Below are 10,999 nucleotides of genomic sequence, written 5' to 3' on the forward strand. Positions count from 1 at the left end.
TTTTTGAAATGATGTGATGAAGCCTTCGCAGCAGGGACATTTTCATAGATAAAGAACTTGCTAATTAGACGCCCCATTCCCTCCTTCACATTACCTCCCTTGAAATAACTCCAAACACTCTTTTGACGTGCGTTGGATGACTTATATAAACTTGGGGCTATTGGTGGTGTTGGTTGTGATTCTCTAAGACTGCCTCCCCGTCTCATTTGTGCACCATCACTTGTCCCGGAACCTTGTCCCCTATTAGGAATTTTATGAAGGTGTTCTCTTTCCCATGCTGACTGTTTGGAGGCACGTAATGCTTGTTTCAAACTGCGTCGTTCTTCAGGTCCCATGTCATCATCACATTCGTCCTCATCGTCATCATCATCACTGTCAACCGCTTGGCCATAGACTTCTCCCCGTAGCCCAGCTCGAATATTTTCCATTCCTTGTGTCATCTTTTCCTTCTGCTGTTTTTTATTTTTTAATAATGTGCTGATGAATGCCTTCACTTCTGGGGGGACATTATCGCATCGTTGGACATTTTTTGCTGGATCTAATCCACTAAGATGGTACTTAAGTCGTGTCACTCCACCACTCTTCATTACCCGACCACAATATTTGCAAATTGTGCCATGTTTGTTTCCGTCTATTGGGTCGCCATGTTCCCAAGCTGGATCACGTTTACTAGCTCCACTAGACATCTTAAACGTACCTACATTTAATTTGATAAAACCTAATATTAATGAATAATAATCCAATTTGATAAAAAAATAATCACTGATGAATAATAATCCAATTTGATAATAATCCAATTTAATGAATAATCCAATTTGATAATAATCCAATTTAATGAATAATCCAATTTGATAATAATAAAAAAACCTAATATTAATGAATAATAATCCAAATTGATAAAAAAATAATCCTAATATAAAACATAGTGATGAATAATAATCCAATTTGATAATAATAAAAAACCTAATATTAATGAATAATAATCCAATTTGATAAAAAAAATAATCCTAATATAAAACATAGTGATGAATAATAATCTAATTTAATGAATAATCCAATTTGATAATAATCCAATTTAATGAATAATCCAATTTGAGAATAATAAAAAACCTAATATTAATGAATAATAATCCAAATTGATAAAAAAAAATAATCCTAATATAAAACATAGTGATGAATAATAATCCAATTTAATGAATAATCCAATTTGAGAATAACAATAATATAAATATAAGTTAGGAAGGGCTTAATAAAAAGTTGTACACATGCTTTCTAATCTAACCTCCGACCAGGCTAACTAATATATTTCATATTAAATTCACAAACATGCAACTGAGATCCCCATGTTCTATTTTACTTTTTATTTTATTTTTTTGGTCTTAACTTAATATTAATGAATAATAAAAAACCTAATATTAATGAATAATAATCCAAATTGAAAAAAAATTAATCCTAATATAAAACATAGTGATGAATAATAATCCAATTTGATAATAATCCAATTTAATAATAATCCAATTTAATGAATAGTCCAATTTGATAATAAGCCAATTTAATGAATAATCCAATTTAATGATTAATAACCCAATTTAACAATAATCCAATTTATTTGTTATTGACACACCCCGTCCCGAAGGAGGGCATGCTGGCCGTCACGTGAGAGTGACGTAACCATTTGCACAGTACGGAAGCTTTAAGATACAATTTAAGTTGATACACCCGAAGGTGAGTCCTAATTTTGTCCAATCTGTCAGAACACCGTCGAATTCCTCGTAGTCACCACACCTTTGTGATTCCTGAACCTGGAGGGGCGCAAAACCAAAATTGAGTGGGTCAGTAAAACAATTCTTTTCCAAATCCAAACATTTCTCAAAACGTTGTAACCCCTCTCCGTAAAACTTGTATACTTTCCCAGAAATGTAAAATATAAATATACATATATATTCTCAATACTTCAATTCATTAACTCAACATTTTTCAGTACAAATATGCCATGCCATGTCGGAATTCAACAGTTAAGTATGAATGCATCAACAATAATTATATCAGGTGCAAGAAGTAATCAACCGGAGGCCCTCTAATGGCCCTGTACGGTTGAACCTAGAGCTCAAAATCTATCACTCTCACTCTACCGGAGTCACCTCTGTGACCTGTCCGGCCTTCTGCACACAAGTTACGCTCTAGTGCTTTCTCATCAATCATCTGTGCACATAATCTAAGGTCACCCACCAGTCGAAATCTCACTAACACTCTTCGACTGGCCCGTCGCACCCACTCCGCGTGGACTGTGCGACCAGCATCTACTTGGATCCAAGGCGAGCGTGCGATGCGGTGAATACTATAAGCACTAAACCATGGTGCAGGATTTGAGCTCAATATACATCAACATCATCATAACAGTAATTAAATACTCACCTGATACTTACCTGTGCGTCCGCCGCACCATTCATTCATATGCATCATATCTCAATTCATACTTTTCATATCATTTCATGCATGACAATTCGATTCACATTTCTATGTACTTTTCATATACTTTTATGCATGGCATCTCAATTCACATTTCAATATACTTTTCATATAATTTTATACATTGCATTTAAAGCATACTTTCATTAAATTTCAATTTCTGGGAAAACGTCAAGTATATATATATACGGAAAACAAAACTGCCCACTCACCTGGAGTTCGCCCTACAACTCCCTAGCACAATACGCCAAGGCGTCATGACGATCGGCGCCTAAAACAATAATCAATTCCAACCTCAGAATTTATAGTGATAGAATATATAACTTATATAAAATACGTCACTACGTAGTTCGATCCGGAAGATCCACCACTCATATTTTAAATCCATAACTTCCAGAGGTCCACAATATATCTCTAGGATAACATCCTAAAATTTCATTACCATCCAACGGTCGGATCTCCGTCAATTTCCAAAACTAAGTGACGGTTAACATTTTATTTTATGAACTTACAATTCCAATTCCGGAAGATCCGTAACTCGGATTCCCAATCCGTAAGTTCTAATAATCCTCAAATATTACGTATTACAACGTATCAAAGTTTGGTAATGATCCAACGGTCGGATCATCAATTCACATTTTTACCTAATGCGAAAACTATAAAACGTTATTCGAACACCCAACCAACAATCCTTAATAACTTTCTCATACGGTGCTCAATTTGGGTATATGAATATACCACACTGATCTACTCGACGTCACGGATGTCGACATATTTTTAAAATAATTTTTACTGTAGCACGCGCCCCCACGCGCCAAGGAAGGCACGGACCTACGCGCCCCCACGCGCACCTTCTTCTTCCTTGGGTCGCCGGACTGGTTTTTCCGGCGGCCGTTTTTCAAATTGCCATAACTTTGTCATTTCTCAACGAAATCAAGTGATTCAAAAACTAAAGTTGTAGCCCTTGAAGAGAAAAAGATAATGGTACCTTGCACAACACCTAGTTCACCGTGGTTTGGCCGGAAACTGCCTCGAAAGCCTCGGAGGTCGCCGGAAACTGGGTATTTTTCAAATGAGTATAACTTCTTCAATACTCAACGAAATTGAGTGAAACAAAAAGGAAAGTTGTAGTACTTGACGAGACGAAGAGATTGATACCTACCTCGACTCCTAACTCGCCGGGGAGTCGCCGGAAAAAGCCTCGAAAGCTCCGGCCAAACTTTGAACTTGTCGATCTCCGTGTTCTTACGTCCAAAAACTTCCAACGAAGCACTCCGAGCTTCCTTGGGACCTCACTAAGCTCGTTGTGATCTTGTTTTAGCCTAAATCGTAACCATTTAAAAGATGATGAACAGTACCATTTCACGGGAACTTTGAAACTAGGGTTTTCCGAAGCAAAACTTACCTGAAATGGATACCATCGTGATCGTGGAGGTTCCAGGAGTTTGATGGTGGTCTTAACTCCGTCGTTGGTGGAAGTTTAAGGTTGTTTTGTGGTTGGTTTGTTCGAACGGAGAAGAAGAGTGACAGAGAGAGTGAGAGAGTCGTGAGGGAAGAGAGAGAGACAACATGCAGAAAATAGGGAGAGGATTGAGGGGTGTGGGGATCCCACGTGGTCCTTTTCCAATCCCCAACTCCAAACCACACAATTTTAACCTAAAAATCTAAGTTCCATCCTTATTAAATTCCATTTTATTTTCAAAACTTAGGAACCTAGATAATTATCAACTTGAGCTTCACATACTTAGTATTTCTTAAGGGCAAATTCGTCCATTCACAGCCACGAATGTAATATTTTGGAACGGGCTGTGATAATCTCCCCTCCTTATAGAATTTTGTCCCCGAAATTCCAGCCACCAATCAACCCATCAATACTCATACCAAACTCGGTAAGTTTCTTTCATCCGATTCTCTTTCTCCCACGCAATTTTCTTCCACTGAATAATTCCTTCACAAAACTTTTACCATTTACTCTATCTTAATTCTCAGGACCTTCTTTTTCCAATCCAAAGTCGTCCTTGGTTCCTTATCAAGTCGAATCCAATTTAATTCTCAATAGTTACACCATAATCCCATGTGACAAATCTGCCACCTAGTGACAACGCATCGAACACAAAATACATTATGTGCCTTAGCCAATTCCGAAGGCATCACAAACTTGTATGCAACTTCGTCGATTCCTTTAATGATCAAAACGGACTGATGTGTTCAAGACTTATCTTGTCTTCCTTTCTGAATCTTACTATTTCTGTTCATGGTGAAATTTCCAAAAAAATATAAAATCATCTACGTTATACACTCGATTAGTGGCATATCCATCTGTTAATCTCTTTTGCCATTCCTGGCTACTTTCAGGTTAACTTAATCACCTGAATACTTTGAGAAGACTCATCCATAGTCTCAGGGTCTACTAAAACTCTTTCTTGATCGAATCTTTCTCTATTCAGAAGCATTTCATTCACACGACACGCTTCAGGGACCCTATGGTGTTATTTCGGAAACTGCGCACCCAACATACTTAAGAAACTCAACAGTTCCGTAATCCAATTCTCGTCAAGCATTTAAGTTTCGAGTACGACCTTACCAAACAGGCCTAACTTGAAATTTAACAAGTATAACTTCTTCTCGATCTTCCATTCTTAATTTTTCTTCCGTTGGTTTTCAATCCACAAGATGATACTCTTGGCAAACGTGCCAGACATTAATCTTACTGTAGTCTTCTCACCAAATGCTTCAGCTAGAACAAACTTTACGATCACCCTGATCGTACAATCATAATCACTAAGTAATTCAATCCACCTTTGTTGCCCCATATCAAAATCCTTCAGAGTAAACAAATATTGGAGACTTTTTGGATTCGTAAAAAAAATCTTGCATTCTCACTAAAATATAATGTCCCCATAACTTCACAGCAAGGATGGTAATCGTGACTTCCAAATCACCAGTAGGGTAATTCATCTCATGAGATTCCATTTGTCGTGAAACGTATGCAATCACCCTAACATTTGCATCAACATGCATCCAATACCATTCAAGAAACATCACTAAAAATTTATGATTACCACTATTCTCTGGGATTACTAAAATACGTGCATGAGTGAGGAAATACTTCAGTTGTTGAATCCTTTGCTCACAATTTCCTTCCCACTCATACATAACCTCATTTCTCAACAGTCTCGTCAATGACAAAGCAATGACTAAAAATTCTTTCACAACCATCCAAAATAGCCTGGTAAGTTAAGAAATTCCAAATCTCAATTACGACTCGTGGTTGTTCCAAATTCTCAATTTCTGCTATCTTTTAAGGATTCACTTGAATACCTTAAGCAGATATAACAAATCTTAGAATGCCACTTGATTCATTTAACTTTAGCATTTGCTACTTAGCATACAACCAACGTTCTCTCAATCTTTGCTTCACCGACTTAATACGTTTACATGCTCTGCTCTGGCTCAGAATATGCCAGAATATCTTCAATGAAAATGATATCAATTTATCAAGGCATTATTGGAATACTTCATCCATCAACTCATAAAACAGCATGAGTATCCATATAGCATCACCAAACTTCATAAAGACTATAACGAGTCCAGAAAAACATCTTATGATCAACGTCACTTATAATATTCAATTGGTAGTAACCAGATCTCAATTCAATCTTTGAATCTTCGCAATTACTTCTGAGCTGGTTAAATAAACATCAGTACACCACAATGGATAACGGTTCTCAATCGTTACCCGATTCCATTATATATAATCAATGAATAGTCTTTAAAGTCCATTTTCTTTCTCATCAACGAACTGGGGCTCCCCCAAAGCGTTGTACTAGGTTGACTAAAACTTTTATCAACCAATTCTCTCAACTGAATTTCCAATTCCCTTAACTCATCATGAACCAATCTCCAATATAAATTTATACCTGGCAACAATTCAATAGTGAACCTCATAACTCTGCCTGAAGGCAATCCAGGTATACTTTCAAGGAAGACATCAAGAAAAGTCTAACCCTTTTTTCATTTTTCACACTTCTCCGAGCATCATCCTTTAGTACCACATGAACTAAGTATTTTTGGGCAGCCTTTCAAAACAATCTCTTTGCTTTCACAGCATAAATAATGGCTGAACTCACTTCACTTTGCATACTTACAAAAGTAATCTCTGGTCATCCAGATCGATGGAAAGTACTGGTTTCCCATAACATTCCGTCTTGTCACAATTATAACCAACCAATCTAATGGAACATAATTAACTGATACAATATATATTCTATTATTATTAAGCATTCTAAATAAGTACAATACTAACATAAAATAATCTACCGGGTTACTTACTTCACGAATCCACGAATAAGTTATTAATATTACGGTCTGCAGCCCGCAATACTGATAAATCATCGTTGTCTCGATAAGTAGGCAACCACTCTCAAAGATATAACATTACTATTTTGTCACTCAATGCAAAATACATACACTCGTCTCAACTACATTTATTTACTACTCTCAAGGTAATAACATACATAATAAGAAATATATCAGCCGAAGTCAACTAGAATGACCAATACGGCTGATTCAACTCTTATCTCAATAATACGTCGGCCGGATCCACTCCGCGTGGTCGGTACGGCCGAGCCTATAACTCACCAATTTCTCATGTGTCAATCGAATCCACTTCTCATGGTCTGTACGGCTGAACATATAACTCATCAAATCTCTCTGTACTCACGGTCAATCCGACCAAACTACTAAGTTCATAAACTTGCTGAATCGACACTATGATATCATGGAAAATTGTTGAGTACAACTGATTCTAGGGACGATTCACAATTCTGTGTCCCCTCTGTTCACATAAACACATTCATTAATTTCACACTTCCCAAAGTGTTAATTTTTGTACCTGCTGCACAAGGTACATTTCTTTTACTCGAGACACCTTGTCTCAAATATCTGGGATTACCAGTATATCCATCACTTTTACTCTGACCAACGACATTAAAACCTCAGTTGGAAGAATTAACTCTAGCTTCACTTCTTTCGAAGCTCTGAATCCTTCGATATTCTTGATATGACGAATCATTAACTTTATCGTCTTCTTTTAATTCCCATTCTTTTCTTATTCCTCTTCACTCTAGCTGATCATATTCTCAGAGTCCTCAAGACTCAACAACATCTCGTATATTCCTGGTAAGAAGTACAATGGATAGTGGTCACCCAAAATACCACTTCCCTTTTTGCCACCCAGCTTAAAACAACATAACACCTCCACCAAATTAACAACAATATCTGGATGGAACGAGGCAAGTCTGAAAACTTTCTATAATATCCCTCGATCATCACCTTCCTTGTCTCATATTTGTAAACTCTTGTTTACTACCATCGATAAATGCCGGAGGGATAAACTTTTCCTTAAACAAGTCCTTAAACAATTTTAAATCGGCTGATTCCTCTGGTGACAACCATTAACAATCCTGTTTCCACCAGGATACAAATTCATAACCAAAACCAGGTAGTCGTCTCGACCCCTTGTCAGAAGGAAGATTCCTTTGACTTGCATAATCCGAAACATCTTTTCCAAATGGTTAAACCGTTACTTCGCTCCCTCAGGTTCATCATTTCATAAGGTGATTCAAATTCGACTTATAACCCGTCTTAAAATGTCCATTTTGATAATATACTGAATCACCATAATAATAGTTTCCCCCAAACCGCTAAATCAGGGAGACTAAATTCCTCTAACTACGTGGTTTGCTACGAGGCGGTGTAGTTCTGACAGAATTCACTAGAACTTCTCAAAATATCCAAGATTGCAACCATGCTCTGATACCAACTGACACACCCCGTCCCGAAGGAGGGCATGCTGGCCGTCACGTGAGAGTGACGTAACCATTTGCACAATACGGAAGCTTTAAGATACAATTTAAGTTGATACACCCGAAGGTGAGTCCTAATTTTGTCCAATCTGTCAGAACACCGTCGAATTCCTCGTAGTCACCACACCTTTGTGATTCCTGAACCTGGAGGGGCGCAAAACCAAAATTGAGTGGGTCAGTAAAACAATTCTTTTCCAAATCCAAACATTTCTCAAAACGTTGTAACCCCTCTCCGTAAAACTTGTATACTTTCCCAGAAATGTAAAATATAAATATACATATATATTCTCAATACTTCAATTCATTAACTCAACATTTTTCAGTACAAATATGCCATGCCATGTCGGAATTCAACAGTTAAGTATGAATGCATCAACAATAATTATATCAGGTGCAAGAAGTAATCAACCGGAGGCCCTCTAATGGCCCTGTACGGTTGAACCTAGAGCTCAAAATCTATCACTCTCACTCTACCGGAGTCACCTCTGTGACCTGTCCGGCCTTCTGCACACAAGTTACGCTCTAGTGCTTTCTCATCAATCATCTGTGCACATAATCTAAGGTCACCCACCAGTCGAAATCTCACTAACACTCTTCGACTGGCCCGTCGCACCCACTCCGCGTGGACTGTGCGACCAGCATCTACTTGGATCCAAGGCGAGCGTGCGATGCGGTGAATACTATAAGCACTAAACCATGGTGCAGGATTTGAGCTTAATATACATCAACATCTTCATAACAGTAATTAAATACTCACCTGATACTTACCTGTGCGTCCGCCGCACCATTCATTCATATGCATCATATCTCAATTCATACTTTTCATATCATTTCATGCATGACAATTCGATTCACATTTCTATGTACTTTTCATATACTTTTATGCATGGCATCTCAATTCACATTTCAATATACTTTTCATATAATTTTATACATTGCATTTAAAGCATACTTTCATTAAATTTCAATTTCTGGGAAAACGTCAAGTATATATATATACGGAAAACAAAACTGCCCACTCACCTGGAGTTCGCCCTACAACTCCCTAGCACAATACGCCAAGGCGTCATGACGATCGGCGCCTAAAACAATAATCAATTCCAACCTCAGAATTTATAGTGATAGAATATATAACTTATATAAAATACGTCACTACGTAGTTCGATCCGGAAGATCCACCACTCATATTTTAAATCCATAACTTCCAGAGGTCCACAATATATCTCTAGGATAACATCCTAAAATTTCATTACCATCCAACGGTCGGATCTCCGTCAATTTCCAAAACTAAGTGACGGTTAACATTTTATTTTATGAACTTACAATTCCAATTCCGGAAGATCCGTAACTCGGATTCCCAATCCGTAAGTTCTAATAATCCTCAAATATTACGTATTACAACGTATCAAAGTTTGGTAATGATCCAACGGTCGGATCATCAATTCACATTTTTACTTAATGCGAAAACTATAAAACGTTATTCGAACACCCAACCAACAATCCTTAATAACTTTCTCATACGGTGCTCAATTTGGGTATATGAATATACCACACTGATCTACTCGACGTCACGGATGTCGACATATTTGTAAAATAATTTTTACTGTAGCACGCGCCCCCACGCGCCAAGGAAGGCACGGACCTACGCGCCCCCACGCGCACCTTCTTCTTCCTTGGGTCGCCGGACTGGTTTTTCCGGCGGCCGTTTTTCAAATTGCCATAACTTTGTCATTTCTCAACGAAATCAAGTGATTCAAAAACTAAAGTTGTAGCCCTTGAAGAGAAAAAGATAATGGTACCTTGCACAACACCTAGTTCGCCGTGGTTTGGCCGGAAACTGCCTCGAAAGCCTCGGAGGTCGCCGGAAACTAGGTATTTTTCAAATGAGTATAACTTCTTCAATACTCAACGAAATTGAGTGAAACAAAAAGGAAAGTTGTAGTACTTGACGAGACGAAGAGATTGATACCTACCTCGACTCCTAACTCGCCGGGGATTCGCCGGAAAAGCCTCGAAAGCTCCGGCCAAACTTTGAACTTGTCGATCTCCGTGTTCTTACGTCCAAAAACTTCCAACGAAGCACTCCGAGCTTCCTTGGGACCTCACTAAGCTCGTTGTGATCTTGTTTTAGCCTAAATCGTAACCATTTAAAAGATGATGAACAGTACCATTTCACGGGAACTTTGAAACTAGGGTTTTCCGAAGCAAAACTTACCTGAAATGGATACCATCGTGATCGTGGAGGTTCCAGGAGTTTGATGGTGGTCTTAACTCCGTCGTTGGTGGAAGTTTAAGGTTGTTTTGTGGTTGGTTTGTTCGAACGGAGAAGAAGAGTGACAGAGAGAGTGAGAGAGTCGTGAGGGAAGAGAGAGAGACAACATGCAGAAAATAGGGAGATGATTGAGGGGTGTGGGGATCCCACGTGGTCCTTTTCCAATCCCCAACTCCAAACCACAAAATTATACCTATACTAAAACCCAAACTCGGGTGCACTGTTTTTCACTGTTAGTGAACAGTAAAATGGCTGAAATGCCCTCGGTTTCTTCTTTGTTCTGCTTACTGTTCACAATTTGATACAGTGGAAAGTCTATTTTGTCCTTCACGGCCTCTTATTAGCTTTGGTAGTTATTGGACAAAAAAATAAGATTAAAAAATGTCAGTGG

At 38.0% G+C, this 10,999-nt stretch overlaps 1 protein-coding gene and 2 long non-coding RNA genes across 5 annotated transcripts in view; all 3 read right to left on the reverse strand.

The window, feature by feature from the left end:
• The window catches only part of LOC103434674 (protein PLANT CADMIUM RESISTANCE 10-like), a 39,614-nt gene that overhangs the window by 15,520 nt on the left and 13,095 nt on the right, over positions 1–10,999 (reverse strand). The gene's annotated exons all lie outside the window — the stretch shown is intronic.
• On the reverse strand, positions 1,675–4,037 carry LOC139196583 (uncharacterized). Of its 2 annotated transcripts, none has more exons than XR_011581648.1 (5): positions 3,875–4,037; positions 3,628–3,791; positions 3,458–3,526; positions 2,682–2,740; positions 1,675–1,802 (listed from the first exon to the last, which is right to left on the reverse strand). It is a non-coding gene; the product is annotated as an uncharacterized lncRNA (long non-coding RNA). The 2 variants fall into 2 exon arrangements; XR_011581647.1 differs by having other exon boundaries at positions 3,632–3,791; positions 3,875–4,033.
• Positions 8,264–10,712, reverse strand: LOC139196584 (uncharacterized). 2 transcript variants are annotated; one of them, XR_011581649.1, is made up of 5 exons: positions 10,552–10,712; positions 10,310–10,468; positions 10,136–10,204; positions 9,360–9,418; positions 8,264–8,480 (listed from the first exon to the last, which is right to left on the reverse strand). It is a non-coding gene; the product is annotated as an uncharacterized lncRNA (long non-coding RNA). The 2 variants fall into 2 exon arrangements; XR_011581650.1 differs by having other exon boundaries at positions 10,306–10,468; positions 10,552–10,708.

This window comes from Malus domestica, chromosome 05 (assembly GCF_042453785.1).
Source record: "Malus domestica chromosome 05, GDT2T_hap1".
NCBI lineage: Eukaryota > Viridiplantae > Streptophyta > Magnoliopsida > Rosales > Rosaceae > Malus > Malus domestica.